General features: G+C 49.0%; 1 long non-coding RNA gene across 1 annotated transcript; it reads right to left on the bottom strand.

The window, feature by feature from the left end:
* Positions 1–613: 613 nt before the first annotated feature.
* Positions 614–6,681, bottom strand: LOC119957991. Its single transcript, XR_005458953.1, has 3 exons — positions 6,545–6,681; positions 844–920; positions 614–750 (listed from the first exon to the last, which is right to left on the bottom strand). It is a non-coding gene; the product is annotated as an uncharacterized LOC119957991 (long non-coding RNA).
* Positions 6,682–22,444: the final 15,763 nt, after the last annotated feature.

Raw genomic sequence — 22,444 nt, forward strand, 5'->3', positions numbered from 1 at the left:
GAAAGAAGAATCCACGTGGAGGCCCGACCGGGCCTACTCCAAGCACAGACCCGAGGAGTGAACATGCACGAACAGATTCAAAAATAGCTTCTTCCTCGCTGTTACCAGACTCCTTAACAATTCTCTTATGGACTGACCGGATTAATACTACACCCCTTTATGCTTCATCCGATGCCAGTGCTATGTTGTTACAATGTGGACCTTGCGTTGCCCTATTATGTATTTACTTTTCTTTTCTTTTCCTGTACTAAATGATCTGTTTGAGCTGCTCGCAGAAAAATACTTTTCACTGCACCTCGGTACATTTAACAATAAATAAATCCAATCCAATTATCCAAGTGTCCATTTCTCACATCCTTTGGAACTGATTGGAGTGTTTCCCCTCCGGCTGCAGCAAGGTTACTGAGTTGGGAAAGGGTTACAAAGGAGCTATCACAGTGTCTGTTTCAGTTCCCATCGCTGGAAATTACACTTTGGGTTTCAGTCCCTGACAGCAGGAAGGTCTGATAGAACTTTGTCATTGCTGCTGCTGACCTGGGACATCCCAGATTTACCCGTTTACTCCATTTAAAACCCCCAACGTACCTGTGCAGTAAGCGAGGCTGCAGGTGGGTGTCTCCTGCAAGTCATAAACAAAGTAATCGCTGCAGCGTTTGATCTTTATTTCCTGAGTCCATTGACAGATATTTCCACTCCAGTGGAAACACACTCTCCTCGTCACCTCCCCATCACCCGGAGTGGGATGAGAACCTGAAATGAGGAATAGAAAGAGTGAATAGTGTATCCAGTGTGAATACTGTTGGACAGTCAATATAAATATGAGATAATAGAGTCTGAAATTACCGTTTAACCAGCCTGTAGCGTGTGTGGAGCAGTGATTGATTGGGACAACAGTCTCAGGAATGATCGATCCACCAGAACTGAAAGAACAATCACACAGTCAGTCGCTGTACTGGGGAAATCAAAATAAAATGTAGCTGGAATTACTCAGCTGGTCAGGCAGCCTGTGTGGAGAGGAACAGAATTAACCTTTCTGTTTGTGATGACCTTTCATCAGGACAGGGGAGTTATCACAATACCAAACATTAACTCTGATTCTCTCCACAGAAGCTGTCTGAGCTGCTGAGTATTTCCAGAATGTTCTGTTTTCATTTAACATTGTATTCTGGAGGATGTGTGTGAAATGTGCAATGAGATAAACTCAGTGAGGGAGGAAATATTACCGTGTTTAGCATCCTGGAAAGTGGACATTACCCCTGAAAGAGACAAAATGTACCCCAGGCTGCTGAGGAAAACAAGCGAAGATGTAACGAAGACTCAAAGCATCTTCACCCATTGACCGTAGCTATAGATGTGGCGCTGGAGACTAGAGGACTAATAACATTGATAAAAGCAGGATGAAGAGACAGTGTGACTAATTACAGAACAGTCCGCCAAATGCCTGTGGTGGGTAGATTATGTGAAATAATTGCGTGAAATGATATAAATCATGATTTAGAAAGACATAAATTCATCAGAGTCAGGACAGATTTGTTCAGGGCAAGTCAAGTTTGATTAATTTGATTACATTGAGGAAGTAACATGGAGAGTTGATGAGGGTAAGGTGCATGATGTTGTCTACATGGGGTTTAGCAAGAGTTTTCACAAGGTCCAACAAGACGGGCAGATCAGGGAACTGGAAGCTGATGAGATCCAAACAAAGTGGTGAACTGGATCCCAATTGGATCACTGTCAGAGCAAAGATTTCGGAGTAGTGTTACTGAGATTGGAAGGTTGTTTCCAGTGACATTCCTGAGGTATCGGACTGGGTTCCTTTATTCTTGTGGTATGTGTCAATGACATGGAATTGTGGACATGATTAAATGTCTTGCAGCAGAAATGAAACTTGTTGCTGTGGTTGAGAGTGAGGAGGAAAGCTGGAAACTGCAGCAAGATATCAATGGACTGGTCAGGTGGCTGGATATGTGAGCAACACAACTCCATGTGGGGAAGTGTGAGGAAATGGGTTTTGGGAGGCCAATCTCTGCAATGGGACCGACCACACAATGAGGGCTGGATATTGAGATATATGGTGGAGCAGAGGGATCTCCGAGTTTATATCCACTGATTCCTGATAATAGCAGGACAGAGAAATAAGGTGCTCAATATAGTGTTTTGGAGACGTTCCCGTATTGGTCAAGGCCTTGTGTGGAAGAGGAAGGAAGTGTTTCTCTAATTGTATAAAACAATTGTTAGACCTGAACTCGCGGACTGTGTACAGTTCTGGTCACCACAGGACAGGAAGAATGCGATCAGACTTGAGAAAGGAGAGAGATATTAATGAGGATATTGCCAAGAATGGGAAATTGTAATCAGGAGGAGAGATTGGATTGGCTGGAGTTGTTTACCTTTGAACAGAGGAGGCTGAGGGGAGATTTAATTGTGATGTATAAAATGGGGAGGAATCTGGAGTGATTGGGAAGAACCAATGTATATCAGCAGAGAGGTCAATAACCAGCAGCAAAGATTGGAAGTAATTTTTGGAAGATTGATGATCCTTCATCAGGACAGGGGAGTTATCACAGCACCAAAGCTGGTAGCATGGTGGTTAGCATCAATGCTTCACAGCTCCAGTGGTCCCAGGTTCGATTCCCGGCTGGGTCACTGTCTGTGTGGAGTCTGCACGTCCTCCCCGTGTGTGCGTGGGTTTCCTCCGGGTGCTCCGGTTTCCTCCCACAGTCCAAAGATGTGCGGGTTAGGTGGATTGGCCATGCTAAATTGCCCGTCGTGTAAGGTTAATGGGGGGATTGTTGGGTTACGGGTATACGGGTTACGTGGGTTTAAGTAGGGTGATCATTGCTCGGCACAACATCGAGGGCCGAAGGGCCTGTTCTGTGCTGTACTGTTCTATGTTCTATGTTCAAACATTAACTCTGATTCTCTCCACAGAAGCTGTCTGAGCTGCTGAGTAGTTCCAGAATGTTCTGTTATCATTTCACATTGTACACTTCACACACGTCCTCCTGAATATAATGAGATAAATTCAGTGAGGGAGGGCATATTACCGTGTTTAGCACCCTTTAGAAAGTGGACACATATTATGGGGAGATGAGGATGAATCTTTTCACCCACAGAACAATGTGAACTGCACAGTCTGACTGAGCCAGAAGGGGGCGCTCTGATTTTCAACCAGAATAGATGCAATGGATCGAATGACCTCGTTCTGCATTGTGAATCTTTCTATGTTTACATATATCTCCCTCATTCCAGGAAGTCTTTATTCTGTACCTCTGCTCCATTTTCCTGGAAATCTCCCATTATTGCCGGATTAAATGGCATGGTGCCTTAGGGTGAGGGGGTGAACTGGTGAAGGGGCCGCGTGGTGAGGGGGTGAACTGGTGAAGGGGCCGCGTGGTGAGGGGGGTGAACTGGTGAAGGGGCTGCGTGGTGAGGGGGTGAACTGGTGAAGGGGCCGCGTGGTGAGGGGGTGAACTGGTGAAGGGGCCGCGTGGTGAGGGGGTGAACTGGTGAAGGGGCCGCGTGGTGAGGGGGTGAACTGGTGAAGGGGCCGCGTGGTGAGGGGGTGAACTGGTGAAGGGGCCGCGTGGTGAGGGGGTGAGGGGGTGAGGGGGTGAACTGGTGAAGGGGCCGCGTGGTGAGGGGGTGAGGGGGTGAGGGGGTGAACTGGTGAAGGGGCCTTGGGAGCTGTTGAGTTGCAGGTACTCAGTTTGGAGGCCAGCATGTTAGTCAGTTGCCATTGAGACATGGCTACCGATTGTCTTTGGGCAAATATTGTTTCCGTGGAGACAAAAGATATACATCGAGTGTTTACCTTTGCAGTGACGAGCACAGTGGGAAGGTGCAGCCTGTGGAACTGGCTATCATTACTCTGCTGCATCCAGAGGCAGGATCAGAACGCTGAGGAGGAAGGGCCTGTCACAGGACAGATGCGCAGAGAGCAGCCTCTCAGAGAGGGCTTCTATTGGCCGGAGTGCACAGATGGAGCCTGACCATCCCGCAGATGAATGACAGCCAGTGCTGCTGAAGAATTTGCCTGTCCAGGGATATGGTTTCTCGCTAATGCCCCTTCTACAGACGTTTGTGCGGCCAGGGCTTAGAGAGCATGCACTGCCGGTGGCGTTGGAAATCACAGCCGTCCTCACCTATTCTGTGACTTGCACCGTCCAGGGCTCCATGTGTGATTTTTGCAGCATCTCACAGGTTTCCACACAAAGAGCATGCAGGAGGTGATGGTCACACTGTTTGTGAGGAAACCCAGCGACCTGCATTCCAACCAGGACCAGGCAAGAGCTGTGGGATTGGCCCAGATTTCTGCCTTTCCACAGATGCAGGATGTCATCGACTGCATTGATGTAGCACCCAGATCCCCATGCATCAAAAATGCAGTTTGCGAATCACCAGGACTTTCACTCCCTCAATGTTCAGCTCGTCTGCTACCACACCAAGTGAATGCTCCAGGTGTGTGTGGGTTCACTGGGAGTCTGCACGAATCATACATCTGGAGCCACTCTTCCATCTCTGGCAGGTTTGTGGGTCCACAGTGGCTACAGGACTGGCTCCACTGAGATGGGGGTTACCCACTGAGGGCGTGGCTGATGGTGTCAGTGCGGAGCTCTGGCTCCACTGAGATGGGGGTTACCCACTGAGGGCGTGGCTGATGGTGTCAGTGCAGAGGTCACAGAGCGCAGTACAGACCAGATGCAACAACACTCATGTGAGACCAGAGGGATGCTGAATTTAAGGTTGTGGAGCCTGGACTGGTCTGGTGAAGGACTGCAGTACAGTCTGCAGAGGGCGCTGCTCGCCTGTTCCTACTCTGCACAGCCTGGCGCCCCAAAGGAGCGGGGAACTGCCTGAGGAGGAGATGGAGGAGCAGCACATTTCCTCGGATGAGGAAGATGGCGAGGTGGACGAAGAAAAGGAGGTCCTGGAGGGTGAGGTGGTCCGCCATGAAGTCGAAGACCAGATAGGGTAGAGAAGTTCGGGACACACTCATAGCCGCCCCATTGATGGATGGAGATGAGATAAAGTACTGGGTACATCCCACCACCCTGACCTCCCCTCTATTAGCATTGCTCTCTGTCTGACAGTCAAGCTCGTGGGATGGAGAGGAAACGGTTGCCCAGAGACACTACATTCCAAGAGGATGATGATGATTGGCAGTGAGGACAGTGCAGATACCTTCAAAGACTCCTGATTGGCTAATGGCTGCTCTCTCTAAGCTAAGAAATATACCAGAAATAAGCCCCTCCTGTCAGAAGTTATGGACATGGGGCTTCTCCTACACCCTGGGACCAGGGTCCCAGGTTCGATTCCCGGCTGGGTCACTGTCTGTGCGGAGTCTGCACGTCCTCCCCGTGTGTGCGTGGGTTTCCTCCGGGTGCTCCGGTTTCTTCACACAGTCCAAAGATGTGCGGGTTAGGTGGATTGGCCATGCTAAATTGCCCGTAGTGTCCTAAAAAGTAAGGTTAAGGAGGGGGGGGGGGGTTGTTGGGTTATGGGTATAGGGTGGATACGTGGGTTTGAATAGGGTGATCATTGCTCCGCACAACATCGAGGGCCGAAGGGCCTGTTCTGTGCTGTACTGTTCTATGCTCTCTCTCTCAATGGCCAATGTTCCTATTATGGCGTTCTTGTGAAGCATTTCACCTCTCCTGATCGAACGTCCTCCTTAATGACCTGTGACCTTTGATGTGTTGGGTAGGCTGGGTCTATATGGACTGCGTTTGATGCAGTGTAGCGAGAGACAGACTTCCAACACTTGATGAGATGCAACACGATTTTATTTAACATCAGAGTCAAGTACTAGGGGGCATAGGTTTAAAGTGCGTGGGGAAAAGTTTAGATCTGATGTGCGAGGGATGTTTTTTCCACAAGGGGTGGTATATATATGGAACACACTGCCTGGGGAGGTGGTGGGAGCAGGTGCGATAGCGACATTTAAGGGGCAACGAGGCAAAGATATGAATAGGGTGGGAATGGAAAGATACGGACACCGTAAGTGCATACTGTTTTAGTTTAGCCAGGTACCATGGTCGGCGCAGGCTTGGAGGGCCTGTTCCTGTGCTGTATTGGTCTTTGAGATGCAGGGGGGAGATGCAGATGTGCGTGGGAGAGTGATTGGTGGTGTCAGTGAGTGAGCTCCCTGTAGAGGTGCGGTGAGTATGTGAGTGCGCGCGTGATGGGAGGAGTGACGTACCCTGGCAGAACGGAAATGGTAACTCACCCTTTCCGGCGCTGGGTACCTGTCCTACTCTGCAGGCTCTTGGCACTGAGCAGAGCTGTTACCGTCTCCCCTGGTGGGTCAGTGCCCCAGCTCGATGGCCTCCTCCCTGGGAGCGGCCCCAGGCCCTCATGCTGCAACTCCACTGCATCTGGGAAAGATCAGCCCTCTATCTCTGCTCTATTTCCCTGGGAATCTCCCATGTTTCACTCTGTAGAAGCCACATCTTCCCTTTCCCGGTATTCCCTCCCTGCCCCACTGCTCTGAATAACAATCCCAGGTTCTCTGATGAGTTTAATCTTGTTTTACCCTGGGTCTTACCCATTGAATCTGTACCATCCAGCGACAATACCGCTGTCACATTGCCAATCAGAACAGTTTTGATTCAGACACTTTACGCTCCTCCATGGCTGGTCCAGAACTTTGTGATTCACACACGGGTCGACAGATACGGAGACGGCAGCTGAATGACAGAAAGATGTTTATTGTTAGAATAAAGATTGGGAAATATTACACATTGAATCGTCTGCATTGAAACAACCTCATTTTCAACCACTGCTCTGCTATCAATCCCTGAAATGGAAGCTGGAATCTCTGCTCCTTCTCCAAACCAGTTTACTGCTCATTTCCCAGCTCCGTCTCTGGGGATCTGTGACCCTGGGGATGGAGCATGTAGAACCCAACACTGGATCTGCAGCTCAACACAAACTGTGGACATCGCAGATACCAGACAAGACCCCCAAATAATTTTCAATGTGTAAAACTGTGAGGAAAGGACACTTCACTCCAGGAGTGGTCACTCTGACCAAAAGGTATCTTTTATGTTTAAACAAAGTTTACGTTAAACACAGAATTAATCACATTAACATCAAAGAAATAACTTTACATCTATCAGTTAAACAGTTCTTAAACAAAAGAAAAAACTTTAACTTACGATCTATACCTGCTACTAATTCCAATTCAACAACCCAAGACATTTATCAAATGCCACTGATAAATTAAGTTAATAAAACGGGTTTACTTGCTTCTCTGTGTGGAGACATTTGGAGAGAGATCCTTTCAAGGACAGATCCAGTAAACGTCTGCTCAACCTAACAGCAGTTGGCAAAACTGCAGTTCAACTTAAAATCCTCAAACAGACTACAAAACTACAAGCATACCTGGCTCCTCCCATTAATACCATCATCTATATCCCACTCAGTTCCATGACCTGCTTAGCCAAGAAAAAATACACTCCCTCATTAATTATCGACACTCCAGGGAATCTCCATCAATCACAGCATTATTCCATTAGCCCTTCAACTGTATCCAAGTGGTTGGAATTAATGAATACCTCACCTTTTATGACTCTTTAATTACAGATTTAGTAGACATGCCCTGTATGTATATTATTGCACGATTTTTAATAACATTACTGAAACACGATATAAAATATAATATGTTACAATTTCTATATTCATCACACAGAGCCAGAGTTTCCCACCAACAGAATGTTCGGATGAAAAGGGAGGCTATTAGCTTTTAAAGATAAATTGAAACTCCTGGTAATTCAGTGAAAGAATCACATTTAAAACCAAAGTTTTACTGTACAAAAGTTAAATAATGCAAATGCTGCTCAGGTATTTTACAATCATTGGCAATAGCCCACACTGCTGGTTGAATCCCGTTAGGGAACAATAACATCATAGAAAGTCAGAAAGGTAAAACAATTTACAAAATATTTCTCATACTCGAACATTCATGCTAAGTAAGAGGTACCTGTGAATCAATATTCATGCAAATGTTATCAGACAAACTTCATGTGCAATAAATAACAGGTGTGACCAAAGCAGATTCCACGGATTTCTCAACAACCCACTTAGAAATTAATCACACAGAGTAAACCAATCTCACTGAAACATATTCTATTGAAGTATCTTCCCCGTACCCTTTCTCTAACTTGGAGCTTGAATTTCTGTTCCTCTTCTTGGGATTTCACCCTGCCCCCCTTCCTTGATCTCTCCCTGGGACACTTGCTGTCTGTGGTGTCCAGTGGTTTACTCTGTAGAACCAACATCCTCCCTTTCCCTGTATTCAATCCCTGCCCCATTGGTCTGACTAATGTTCAGGATGTGAACACATCATTCAGAAATCCACTGGGATTCTCCTCAGTGAGAGTGGATCTCATTGAACCGAGTCAGATTCTGAGGGGATTTGATTGGATGAACACCAGGAGGATGTTTCCGCTGGTGAGGAAGACTCAAACAAGGAGCACAGTTTGAGAATGAGCCATGCTCATTTGATGCTGGGGAGGAGGAGACATTATTTTTCTCAGAGTGTGGTTAGTCTGTTAGATTCTATTCCGCAGAAAGTGCTGAGATTGGCTCATTGCATTGACTCAATGCTGAGTTTGGGAGAATTCTGAATTAAAAACAAAGAATGCTGGGTAAACTCAGCGGGTCTGGCAGCATCTGTGGGGAGAGTTAGGGGGTCCGATTCAGAGGACAAATGTTAAATTCCACTTTTGGGTGTGTTTGGTGTGTGTTTTGTGGCGTCCATGTTGGTGAGATCACGACGAGAATCTCAACATCAGTGGCTGTCTCGCCGTCTGATTCGTCCAACTCGTGCCGCAGCATCTCGCTGCTAACAAGGGGACGCTGCTTTTACAGTCCGTGCTGTACAGTGCTGCTCCCTCAGGACTCACTCCCAGTCAATACACAAGCAGGGCAGCACGCAGACCTGCCCCTCGCTTTGGCGATGCCGACCTGACAAGGGATCTCTCGCTGCTGATGAGAGGCGGGCACGCTGGTCTCCGGAGGGGGTCGGAGGACCAGCTGCAGGGTCAGCCTGGGAGGTGGTGGCAGAGGCTGCCAGTGTGGGCAGCATGACCAGGAGGTGGTGTCCAATGTCGGAGGAAGATGAACAACCTCTAACGAGCTACAAGGGTAAGTTACCACCTCTCTCCTGGCACCAGTTCTGAAACCCCTCAAGTTCCCTCCCCACTGCCCCCCCCCCCCCCCCCTCCAAATCCACTTGCTGGCACAGCACACCCTCTCCAAATCCCCACATCTCACCTTCAAGCATGTTCCTCAGAATCCCCTGGCACCCAGCAGCACAACCCCTTTATGTCTCGCAGTGTTTCCCACAGATTCCACCCCAACCTGCCCCCCCACCCCACCCCAAACCCCCCCCACTCCATGAACCTCAGTGAGCAGCTCATAATTCCCTCTCTTTGTCCCCGCAGTAGAAGATAGCCTGAACAGAGACGGGAGAGAATGGAAACAGAATAAAGAGCGTTTGTTTTTTCAACATTGTCCCTCAGATAAACAAAGCTGCCAGCTCCGACGGCAAACTCTCTGACTGAGGTCATTGTGTGAACTCCCCCGGCCATCCTCAAACTCAAATCCTCTCAGACCATACGTTTTGTCCCAATCTCCTCTGGCCATACAATCCATGTACCTGATCCTCAAACTCCACCCCCTCCGCCCCCAATCCATGTCCCTGATCCTCAAACTCCATCCCTCCATTCCCAATCCATAACCCTGATCCTCAAACTCCACCCCCTCCGCCCCCAATCCATGTCCCTGATCCTCAAACTCCATCCCCTCCGCCCCCAATCCATATCCCTGATTCTCAAACTCCATCCCCTCCGCCCCCAATCCATGTCCCTGATCCTCAAACTCCATCCCTCCATTCCCAATCCATATCCCTGATTCTCAAACTCCACCCTCTCCGCCCCCAATCCATGTCCCTGATCCTCAAACTCCATCCCTCCATTCCCAATCCATATCCCTGATTCTCAAACTCCACCCTCTCCGCCCCCAATCCATGTCCCTGATCCTCAAACTCCATCCCCTCCGCCCCCAATCCATATCCCTGATTCTCAAACTCCATCCCCTCCGCCCCCAATCCATGTCCCTGATCCTCAAACTCCATCCCCTCCACCCCCAATCCATGTCCCTGATCCTCAGGCTCCATCCCTCCACCCCCATCACAACACCCATTCCCTCCACCCAATCACTGGAGGCCAGAACCTCATCCTAACATTCCAGCTGAGGAATGACTTCCCGAAAACTCTCAGTCACCCCACCTTCCTCTCGTTCCTGAACTCCCTCCTAAATACACATCCTTCAATAAAACCTCTCCAAAGGCTGGGGCTGGTTTAGCTCACTGGACTAATCGCTGGCTTTTAAAGCAGACCAAGCAGGCCAGCAGCATGGTTCGATTCCCGTACCAGCCTCCCCGGACAGGTGCCGGAATGTGGCGACTTGGGGGCTTTTCACAGTAACTTAATTGAAGCCGACTCGTGACAATAAGCGATTTTCACTTTTTCAAAAAACTCTTTCTCTGATAAAAATGCAGTTCTTTGATCAGATCTTTGAGCCGAATATCAAGAGCTGTTAGAGTCAGAGTCACATTGCACAGAAAAGGCCCTTCGGCCCATCGGGTCTGTGCCGGTCAAAAACAACCAGCTAACTATTCCAATCCCATTACCAGGCACTTGCCCATAGCCGTGTCTGCCCTGGGATCACAAGCGCACATCTAAATACTTCTCAAATGTTATGAGGGTCTCTGCCTCCACCTCCCTTTCAGGCAGCGAGTTCCAAACTCCCACCACCCTCTGGGTGGAAAGGTTTCCCTCACATTTCCTCACAAGGGGGCAGGGATCTACAGGCCGGTGAGCCTTACGTCAGTGGTAGGGAAATTACTGGAGAGAATTCTTCGTGACAGGATCTACTCCCATTTGGAAGCAAATGGACGTATTAGCGAGAGGCAGCGTGGTTTTGTAAAGGGGATGTCATGTCTCACTAACTTGATAGAGTTTTTCAAAGAGGTCACAAGGATGTTTGATGCAGGTAGGGCAGTGGCTGTTGTTTATATGGACTTCAGTAAGGCCTTTGACAAGGCCCCTCATGACAAACTGGTACAAAAGCTGAAGTCACACGGGATCAGGGGTGAGCTGGCAAGATGGATACAGAACTGGCTAGGTTATAGAAGGCAGAGAGTAGCAATGGAAAGGTGCTTTTCTGATTGGAGGGCTGTGACTAGTGGTGTTCTGCAGGGATCAGTGCTGGGACCTTTGCTGTTCGTAGTATGTATAACTGATTTGGAAGAAAATGTAACTGGTCTGATTAGTAAGTTTGCAGATGACAGAAAGGTTCGTGGAATTGCGGATAGCAATGAGGACTGTCAGAAGATACAGCAGGATTTAGATCGTTTGGAGACTTGGGCGAAGAGATGGCAGACGGAGATTAATCTGGACAAATATGAGGTAATACATTTTGGAAAGTCTAATACAGGTAGGGAATATACAGCGAATGGTAGAACCCTCAAGAGTATTGACTGTCAGAGAGATCCAGGTCACTGAAAGGGGCAACACAGGTGAAGAAGGTAGTCAAGAAGGCATATGGCTTGCTTGCCTTCATTGGCCGGGGCATTGAGTATAAAAATTGGCAAGTCATGTTGCAGCTGTATAAAGCCTTAGTTAGGCCACACTTGGAGTATAATGTTCAATTCTGGTCGCCACACTACCAGAAGGATGTGGAGGCTTTAGAAAGGGTGCAGAAGAGATTTATCAGGATGTTGCCTGGTATGGAGGGCATTAACTATGAGGAGCGGTTGAATAAATTTGGTTTGTTCTCACTGGAATGACGGAGGTTGAGGGGCGACATGATCGAGGTCTACAAAATTATGAGGGGCATAGACAGAGTGGATAGTCAGAGGCTTTTTGCCCAGGGTAGAGGGGTCAATTACTAGGGAGCATAGGTTTAAGGTGCGAGGGGCAAGGTTTAGAGGAGATGTACGAGGCAAGTTTTTTACACAGAGGGTAGTGGGTGCCTGGAACTCGCTGCCAGAGGAGGTGGTGGAAGCAGGGACAAGAGTGACATTTGAGGGGCATCTTGACAAATACATGAATAGGATGGGAATAGAGGGATACGGACCCAGGGATGTGCAGAAGATTTTAGTTTAGACGGGCAGTATGGTCGGCACAGGTTTGGAGGGCCGAAGGGCCTGTTCCTGTGCTGTACTTTTCTTTGTTCTTTGTTCTTGTTCTTCCCTGAAATCTCTGCCCCCTGGTCATTGATCACTCCAGCAAGGGAAAATGTCTCTTCCTCTCTACTCCATCTATTTTCCGGGAATGATACTGAATGAACACAATTGTATTTGGTGTCCTGAATGAAAGTTACTTACTCAGATAGCCCAGAATCAACAACAACGTCTTCATCTCTCAGTGATATTCTAAAATTGAAAATGGACAATCCATATTAGAGACAATCCCGGAGATGGGAAAATAATAGAGAATGTGAAATAGTGAGTGGGATAGTAGACATTGAGTTTATTTACGTATAGAGAGTGAAATTTCTCTCTCTGGGAGTGGGATAGTAAACATTGAGATCATTTCCCTAAAGAGAGTGAAGTCTCTCTCTCTGGGTGTGAGATCGTAGAAATTGAGTTTATTTACCTATAGAAAGTGAAGTCTATCTCCCTGGGAGTGGGATAGTAAACCTTGAGTTTATCTATCTGTAGTAAGTGAAGTCTCTCTCTCTGAGAGTGGGATCGTAGACATTGAGTTTATTTACCTATAGAAAGTGAAGTCTATCTCCCTGGGAGTGGGATAGTAAACCTTGAGTTTGTCTATCTGTAGTAAGTGAAGTCTCTCTCTCTCTGGGAGTCAGATAGTAGAAATTGGGGGCGATTCCCAAAATGGAGCAAAGTGTTCACACCGTCGTGAAATGCGACGGCCCGAAACAGGCACGGGAAGAGCGAGGCATCTGGATGGAAATTGTCCCATTGGGCAGACGGGGTAAGGGTTCATAAAGGGCAGGTCATCCCTAACTAATTTAGTGGAATTTTTTGAGGACATTACCAGTGCGGTAGATAACGGGGAGCCAATGGACGTGCTATATCTGGATTTCCAGAAAGCCTTTGACAAGGTGCCACAAAAAAGGTTGCTGTAGAAGATAAAGATGCATGGCATTATGGGTAAAGTAGTAGCATGGATAGAGGATTGGTTAATTAACAGAAAGCAAAGAGTGGGAATTTTTTTTTGGAAATGTTTTTTATTGAGTTTTCATATTTTATATCCAACAAATTACAAATTATTAGGGAAAAGAAACACGCAAAAATTAACATGTATATTTACAGGTAAGCATCTTCATAATATCAACTGTGGCCACCCCCTTTAACCGGCATACATATTTTACATTCCCCAATATGGCCGAGGCACATGTTTATAGGCATTTATTTACAATTTGGTTTTGGGCCTTAGCTTGCCATCAGACTGTCGCTTGCCGCTTTGTCCTTCCTTTTTTTTGGAATAATTTTTATTCAAGTTTTCAACAACAAATTTTATCACAACAGAGAAAAACAGAAACCCCTCCCCTCCAATACAAAAACAATAAATTAACAAGAAAAATAAATAAGCGTAAAACCATGCAAACAAACCCCCATAACGAACCCGTAGCCCTCCTCCCCACCCCGGCTACCTTCCCCCGATTCCCGTCTATTTTCCCCTGATTCTTGGCCACCCGACTATTCTTCCTCTTGTTCGTTGGCCACAAACAGGTCCCGGAACAATTGCATGAATGGCTCCCACGTTCTGTGGAAGCCGTCGTCCGACCCTCGGATGGCGAATTTGATTTTCTCCATTTGGAGAGATTCCGAGAGGTCGGACAGCCAGTCTGCAGCTCTGGGCGGTGCTGCTGACCGCCAGCCAAACAGGATTCTACGGCGGGCGATCAGGGAGGCAAAGGCAAGGGCGTCCGCCCTCCTCCCCAGGAATAGATCTGGCTGGTCTGAAACCTCGAAGACAACCACTATCGGGCATGGCTCCACCCTCACCCCCACCACTTTGGACATAGCCTCGAAGAAGGCTGTCCAGTACTCCACAAGTCTGGGGCAAGTCCAGAACATGTGGGCGTGGTTGGTCGGGCCTCTTTGGCACCGTTCACATCTGTCCTCCACCTCCGGGAAGAACCTACTCATACGGTTTCTTGTTAAGTGGGCTCTATGTACCACTTTCAGTTGCGTCAGGCTGAGCCTTGCGCACGTGGAGGTGGAGTTGACCCTATGCAGTGCTTCGCTCCAGAGTCCCCACCCTATCTCAATCCCCATTTCTTTCTTGTTGCGTCCAGTACGGTGTCGTCCCTTTCTACCAGTCGGTCATACATGTCGCTACAGTAAGGACAAACTGGCGCTGGAGGGTGTGCAGAGGAGATTCACGAGGCTGATCCCCGATCTGAAGGGGTTGGATTACGAGGAGAGGTTGAGTAGACTGGGACTGTACTCATTGGAATTTAGAAGAATGAGGGGGGATCTTATAAAACCATATGACATTATAAAGGGAATAGATAGGATAGATGTGGGCAGGTCATTTCCACTGGCGGGTGAAAGTAAAACTAGGGGCCATAGCCTCAAAATAAGGGGAAGTAGATTTAGGACTGAGTTTAGGAGGAACTTCTTCACCCAAAGGATTGTGAATCTATGGAATTCCTTGCCCAGTGAAGCAGTTGAGGCTCCTTCATTAAATGTTTTTAAGATAAAGATAGATAGTTTTTTGAAGAATAAAGGGATTAAGGGTTATGGTGTTCGGGCCGGAAAGTGGAGCTGAGTCCACCAAAGATCAACCATGATCTCATTGAATGGTGGAGCAGGCTCGAGGGGCCAGATGGCCTACTCCTGTTCCTAGTTCTTATGTTCATACGTTCTTATTATACTTTGACCCCAACATGTTCATGTTTCTTGGTTCAAACCACAAGCCCACTCCTCCCCTTCCCCACACCAATAATTAAACCGTGTTTGATTTGTGACTTGCTGAGTAGGGGCAGCACGGTAGCATAGTGGTTAGCACGATTGCTTCACAGCTCCAGGGTCCCAGGTTCTATTTCGGCTTGGGTCACTGTCTGCGCAGAGTCTGCACATACTGCGTGGGTTTCCTCCGGGTGCTCCGGTTTCCTCCCACAGTCCAAAGATGTGCAGGTTAGGTGGATTGGCCATGATAAATTGCCCTTAGTATCCAAAATTGTCCTTAGTGTTGGGTGGAGTTACTGGGTTATGGAATAGGGTGGAGGTGTTGACCTTGGGTAGGGTGCTCTTTCCAAGAGCCGGTGCAGACTCGATGGGCTGAATGGCCTCCTTCTGCACTGTAAATTCTATGGAGTAAATCCTCCAGATGCATTTCGAGTCTCCTCACAGACACAGCTCATTAATGAGATCTGTATCGGGACTGGAGTTACAAAAACCTGAGCGAATGTTTAAAAACAGTGACAACCTTCTCAGCGTCTAATTCATACCTGACTGCTTACCGGAGCCTCAGGAGGTGTTGCCGTGTCAGCTGGAGGAGGTTCACTCAGATTGCTTGTTGCTCAGTGTTGAACACATTCCATGACAGCCTCTGTCTACTTATAAGGATTGGACCCGGACAAAGTTCACCCAACAGTGAGGCAGATGGTGCAGACGTGATGGTGTCCCCTGTACGGTGTGTCTGCATTGTGTATTTCTATTTATTCCTGTCACTCCCAATCCCGGTTTCTGACGTGGAGTGCTGCTTTCCCAGTTTCACAATCACATTCACACCCAGTTTAATCACCCTGACCGAGCAGATGGCAACCACAAATCGAAAGCTGATGGAAACCAGTTTCTAATTGACAGCTGTTGTTGTTTATGAGTTGATGTGGATTGGGGGATAACAGTCCTGATAAAGGTCTTGTCGGGCCGCACGGTGATCTGTGTAACTGTGACAATCTGACAAAGACGGTACAGGACACGGGGCAGGACTTTCCTCACCCCCCCTGCAGCCTGTTTTGTGGCTGCACAGGCCATTGGCCAGCGGCAGGATCTGTCAGTCCAATCACAGCCAATGGGGTTTCCCATTATTCACACCCTCCGCCCCACTGTCAGTGGGATCAGAAATCCCACCGATGGGAACGGCGGACCTAGTTGAGCAAGGGGGTTCGCACCATGCTGACATGTTGGCATTTCACCCCCTGCAGACAATGGATATGGAATACAACCAGCAATGGTGGCCTTCCTCCTACCAATGATGGGTGCCCTGTGGTATGAGCTGGAGCTGCTCGAGGAGGAGGAGCCTGTAGCAGTGAGTCCTGCCCCAGAGGAACAGCAGGCAGCCAGTGAAGATGGACAGCCGGCCGCTCAACAGGCCGAGGACGAGGTGGAGGAGGAGAAGGTACAAAGGAGGTGCCACATGAGGGCGTGTGTGTACCGTCAGCGCCTGTCATTCAAGGACCTGCCGGGCTGGACGGCCGCTGGAGACTCCAGCTGAGCAGCGGGACCGGACCGTACGGCATATCTGTCAGATGAAGGCAAACCTGGCTCCTTGGGGATATGGGGGAGGATACCTGGTAGCCGTCAAGGTGACGGTTTCCCTGACCATCTATGCTATGGGGTCCTTCCAGGGGCCGAGTGGGGACCTGTCCGTGATCTCAGAGCTCCTTCATCAGCTCCTTCCTTTTAGGTAGAAACGGAGACAGGCCCGGAGATAGGCCCTTGGGCCCCTACTGATCCATTCCAACCAAAAAGCCCATCTCAGCGAACCCCATTTGTCTGCATTCAGCCCATATCCCTCTGTATATGGAGTCTGTATCCTTCCATTCCCACCCTATTCATATATTGTCTAGTTGTCCCTTAAATGCCGCTATCATACCTGCTTCAACCATCTCCCCAGGCAGCGCGTTCCATATATTTACCACCCTCTGTGTAAAAACCTTGCCTCGCACATCTGTTCTAAACTTTTCCCCACGCACTTTGAACCTTTGTCCCTTCGTACTTGACTCTCCTACCCCAGGAAAGAGCATCTGACTATCCACTCTGTCCATTCCACTCAATCTTGTCGACCTCTATCAGGCCGCCTCACAACCTCCGTCGTTGCTGTGAGAACAGACCGTGTTTATCTCAGGAAACTTCAAAGTAAACCACTTCTGTACCCTCTCCGCAGCATCCACATCCTTCTGGTTTTGTGGTGACCAGAATTGTACACAATATTCCAAATGAGATGAGGCCTAACTAAGGCCCTCTGTTCCACGATACTCCTTACGGTCCGACCATTCACCATGAAAGTCCTACATTGATTTGACTTTCCAAAATGCAACACCTCACACTGTATTGAACTCCATTTGCCATTTCTCGGCCCACTTTCCCAGCTGATCAAGATCCTGCTGCAATTTTTGATAACCTTCTTCACTCTCTACAATACCATCTATTTTAGTGTCACCCGCAAACTTTTCCCCTTCTTGTGTCGACCCTGCTTCTCGCTGTTTCTTTAGTCTCTGGTTTGGTGCTGGGATGAGTTAGCTCTCCCAGACTTCTCATCAATCTTCTTCTTGTACTGCCAATGGGTTTACAAAGTGTTTTGTGTTTGAGTTGATGTTTGGCAGCCTCTGGTTTAGAGTTGGTCAGTACGCTGTGTTGGGAGGTTTAGTGCTGGTCAGTACGCTGTGTTTGGAGGTTTAGTGCTAGTCAGTACTCTGTGTTGGGAAGTTTAGTGCTGGTCAGCACCCTGTGTTGGGAGGTTTAGTGCTGGTCAGTACGCTGTGTTGGGAGGTTTAGTGCTAGTCAGTACGCTGTGTTGGGAGGTTTAGTGCTAGTCAGTACGCTGTGTTTGGAGGTTTAGTGCTAGTCAGTACGCTGTGTTTGGGAGGTTTAGTGCTGGTCAGTACGCTGTGTTGGGAGGTTTAGTGCTGGTCAGCACCCTGTGTTTGGAGGTTTAGTGCTAGTCAGTACGCTGTGTTGGGAGGTTTAGTGCTAGTCAGTACTCTGTGTCGGGAGGTTTAGTGCTGGTCAGCACCCTGTGTTTGGAGGTTTAGTGCTAGTCAGCACGCTGTGTTTGGAGGTTTAGTGCTGGTCAGCACCCTGTGTTTGGAGGTTTAGTGTTGGTTAGCACCCTGTGTTTGGAGGTTTAGTGCTGGTCAGTACGCTGTGTTGGGAGGTTTAGTGCTGGTCAGTACGCTGTGTTGGGAGGTTTAGTGCTAGTCAGCAAGCTGTGTTGGGAGGTTTAGTGCTAGTCAGCAAGCTGTGTTTGGAGGTTTAGTGCTGGTCAGCACCCTGTGTTTGGAGGTTTAGTGCTGGTCAGTACGCTGTGTTTGGAGGTTTAGTGCTGGTCAGTACCCTGTGTTGGGAGGTTTAGTGCTAGTCAGTACGCTGTGTTGGGAGGTTTAGTGCTGGTCAGTACCCTGTGTTTGGAGGTTTAGTGCTGGTCAGCACCCTGTGTTTGGAGGTTTAGTGCTAGTCAGCACCCTGTGTTTGGAGGTTTAGTGCTAGTCAGCACCCTGTGTTTGGAGGTTTAGTGCTAGTCAGCACCCTGTGTTTGGAGGTTTAGTTCTGGTCAGCACGCTGTGTTTGGAGGTTTAGTGCTGGTCAGCACCCTGTGTTCGGAGGTTTAGTGCTAGTCAGTACGCTGTGTTGGGAGGTTTAGTGCTGGTCAGTACCCTGTGTTGGGAGGTTTAGTGCTGGTCAGTACCCTGTGTTTGGAGGTTTAGTGCTGGTCAGTACCCTGTGTTGGGAGGTTTAGTGCTGGTCAGTACCCTGTGTTGGGAGGTTTAGTGCTGGTCAGTACGCTGTGTTGGGAGGTTTAGTGCTGGTCAGTACCCTGTGTTGGGAGGTTTAGTGCTGGTCAGCACGCTGTGTTGGGAGGTTTAGTGCTAGTCAGCACGCTGTGTTTGGAGGTTTAGTGCTGGTCAGTACGTTGTGTTTGGAGGTTTAGTGCTGGTCAGCACCCTGTGTTCGGAGGTTTAGTGCTGGTCAGTACGCTGTGTTGGGAGGTTTAGTGCTGGTCAGTACGCTGTGTTGGGAGGTTTAGTGCTGGTCAGTACCCTGTGTTGGGAGGTTTAGTGCTAGTCAGTACGCTGTGTTTGGAGGTTTAGTGCTGGTCAGTACGCTGTGTTGGGAGGTTTAGTGCTCGTCAGCACCCTGTGTTGGGAGGTTTAGTGCTAGTCAGTACGCTGTGTTGGGAGGTTTAGTGCTAGTCAGTACGCTGTGTTGGGAGGTTTAGTGCTAATCAGTACGCTGTGTTGGGAGGTATAGTGCTGGTCAGTACGCTGTGTTGGGAGGTTTAGTGCTAGTCAGTACCCTGTGTTTGGAGGTTTAGTGCTGGTCAGTACGCTGTGTTTGGAGGTTTAGTGCTAGTCAGTACGCTGTGTTGGGAGGTTTAGTGCTAGTCAGCACCCTGTGTTTGGAGGTTTAGTGCTAGTCAGTACGCTGTGTTGGGAGGTTTAGTGCTGGTCAGTACGCTGTGTTGGGAGGTTTAGTGCTGGTCAGTACGCTGTGTTGGGAGGTTTAGTGCTAGTCAGTACGCTGTGTTGGGAGGTTTAGTGCTGGTCAGCACCCTGTGTTTGGAGGTTTAGTGCTGGTCAGTACCCTGTGTTTGGAGGTTTAGTGCTGGTCAGTACGCTGTGTTGGGAGGTTTAGTGCTGGTCAGTACGCTGTGCTCGGAGGTTTAGTGCTGGTCAGTACGCTGTGTTGGGAGGTTTAGTGCTAGTCAGTACGCTGTGTTGGGAGGTTTAGTGCTGGTCAGTACGCTGTGTTGGGAAGTTTAGTGCTGGTCAGTACGCTGTGTTGGGAGGTTTAGTGCTGGTCAGTACGCTGTGTTGGGAGGTTTAGTGCTGGTCAGCACGCTGTGTTGGGAGGTTTAGTGCTGGTCAGTACCCTGTGTTGGGAGGTTTAGTGCTGGTCAGTACGCTGTGTTTGGAGGTTTAGTGCTGGTCAGTACCCTGTGTTGGGAGGTTTAGTGCTGGTCAGTACCCTGTGTTGGGAGGTTTAGTGCTAGTCAGTACGCTGTGTTGGGAGGTTTAGTGCTGGTCAGTACGCTGTGTTGGGAGGTTTAGTGCTAGTCAGTACGCTGTGTTGGGAGGTTTAGTGCTGGTCAGCACCCTGTGTTGGGAGGTTTAGTGCTGGTCAGTACGCTGTGTTGGGAGGTTTAGTGCTGGTCAGTACGCTGTGTTGGGAGGTTTAGTGCTAGTCAGTACGCTGTGTTGGGAGGTTTAGTGCTGGTCAGCACGCTGTGTTTGGAGGTTTAGTGCTGGTCAGTACGTTGTGTTTGGAGGTTTAGTGCTAGTCAGTACGCTGTGTTGGGAGGTTTAGTGCTGGTCAGTACCCTGTGTTTGGAGGTTTAGTGCTGGTCAGTACCCTGTGTTTGGAGGTTTAGTGCTGGTCAGCACCCTGTGTTTGGAGGTTTAGTGCTGGTCAGCACGCTGTGTTTGATGGTTTAGTGCTGGTCAGTACCCTGTGTTTGGAGGTTTAGTGCTGGTCAGTACCCTGTGTTTGGAGGTTTAGTGCTGGTCAGCACCCTGTGTTTGGAGGTTTAGTGCTAGTCAGTACGCTGTGTTTGGAGGTTTAGTGCTAGTCAGTACGCTGCGTTGGGAGGTTTAGTGCTAGTCAGCACGCTGTGTTTGGAGGTTTAGTGCTGGTCAGTACGCTGAGTTGGGAGGTTTAGTTCTGGTCAGCACCCTGTGTTGGGAGGTTTAGTGCTAGTCAGTACCCTGTGTTTGGAGGTTTAGTGCTGGTCAGTACGCTGTGTTGGGAGGTTTAGTGCTGGTCAGCACGCTGTGTTTGGAGGTATAGTGCTAGTCAGCACCCTGTGTTTGGAGGTTTAGTGCTGGTCAGTACGCTGTGTTTGGAGGTTTAGTGCTGGTCAGTACGCTGTGTTGGGAGGTTTAGTGCTGGTCAGCACCCTGTGTTGGGAGGTTTAGTGCTGGTCAGTACCCTGTGTTGGGAGGTTTAGTGCTGGTCAGTACCCTGTGTTGGGAGGTTTAGTGCTGGTCAGTACCCTGTGTTTGGAGGTTTAGTGCTAGTCAGCACCCTGTGTTTGGAGGTTTAGTGCTGGTCAGTACCCTGTGTTTGGAGGTTTAGTGCTGGTCAGCACCCTGTGTTGGGAGGTTTAGTGCTGGTCAGTACGCTGTGTTGGGAGGTTTAGTGCTGGTCAGCACGCTGTGTTGGGAGGTTTAGTGCTGGTCAGTACGCTGTGTTTGGAGGTTTAGTGCTAGTCAGCACCCTGTGTTTGGAGGTTTAGTGCTGGTCAGTACCCTGTGTTTGGAGGTTTAGTGCTGGTCAGTACCCTGTGTTTGGAGGTTTAGTGCTGGTCAGCACCCTGTGTTTGGAGGTTTAGTGCTAGTCAGCACCCTGTGTTTGGAGGTTTAGTGCTGGTCAGCACCCTGTGTTTGGAGGTTTAGTGCTTGTCAGTACGCTGTGTTGGGAGGTATAGTGCTAGTCAGCACCCTGTGTTGGGAGGTTTAGTGCTAGTCAGCACCCTGTGTTGGGAGGTTTAGTTCTGGTCAGCACCCTGTGTTGGGAGGTTTAGTGCTGGTCAGTACCCTGTGTTGGGAGGTTTAGTGCTAGTCAGCACCCTGTGTTGGGAGGTTTAGTGCTGGTCAGCACCCTGTGTTGGGAGGTTTTGTGCTAGTCAGTACGCTGTGTTGGGAGGTTTAGTGCTAGTCAGCACTCTGTGCTCGGAGGTTTAGTGCTGGTCAGTACGCTGTGTTTGGAGGTTTAGTGCTGGTCAGTACGCTGTGTTTGGAGGTTTAGTGCTGGTCAGTACGCTGTGTTGGGAGGTTTAGTGCTGGTCAGTACGCTGTGTTGGGAGGTTTAGTGCTAGTCAGCACTCTGTGCTCGGAGGTTTAGTGCTGGTCAGTACGCTGTGTTTGGAGGTTTAGTGCTAGTCAGCACCCTGTGTTGGGAGGTTTAGTGCTAGTCAGTACGCTGTGTTGGGAGGTTTAGTGCTAGTCAGCACGCTGTGTTGGGAGGTTTAGTGCTGGTCAGTACGCTGTGTTTGGAGGTTTAGTGCTGGTCAGCACCCTGGGTTTGGAGGTTTAGTGCTGGTCAGCACGCTGTGTTGGGAGGTTTAGTGCTGGTCAGTACGCTGTGTTTGGAGGTTTAGTGCTGGTCAGCACCCTGTGTTTGGAGGTTTAGTGCTGGTCAGTACGCTGTGTTGGGAGGTTTAGTGCTGGTCAGTACGCTGTGTTGGGAGGTTTAGTGCTGGTCAGTACGCTGTGTTGGGAGGTTTAGTGCTCGTCAGCACCCTGTGTTTGGAGGTTTAGTGCTAGTCAGCACCCTGTGTTGGGAGGTTTAGTGCTAGTCAGTACGCTGTGTTGGGAGGTTTAGTGCTGGTCAGCACGCTGCGTTGGGCGGTTTAGTGCTAGTCAGTACCCTGTGTTTGGAGGTTTAGTGCTGGTCAGCACCCTGTGTTGGGAGGTTTAGTGCTGGTCAGTACGCTGTGTTGGGAGGTTTAGTGCT

The sequence above is a fragment of the Scyliorhinus canicula genome, chromosome 27, assembly GCF_902713615.1.
Source record: "Scyliorhinus canicula chromosome 27, sScyCan1.1, whole genome shotgun sequence".
Classification (NCBI taxonomy): Eukaryota; Metazoa; Chordata; class Chondrichthyes; order Carcharhiniformes; family Scyliorhinidae; genus Scyliorhinus; species Scyliorhinus canicula.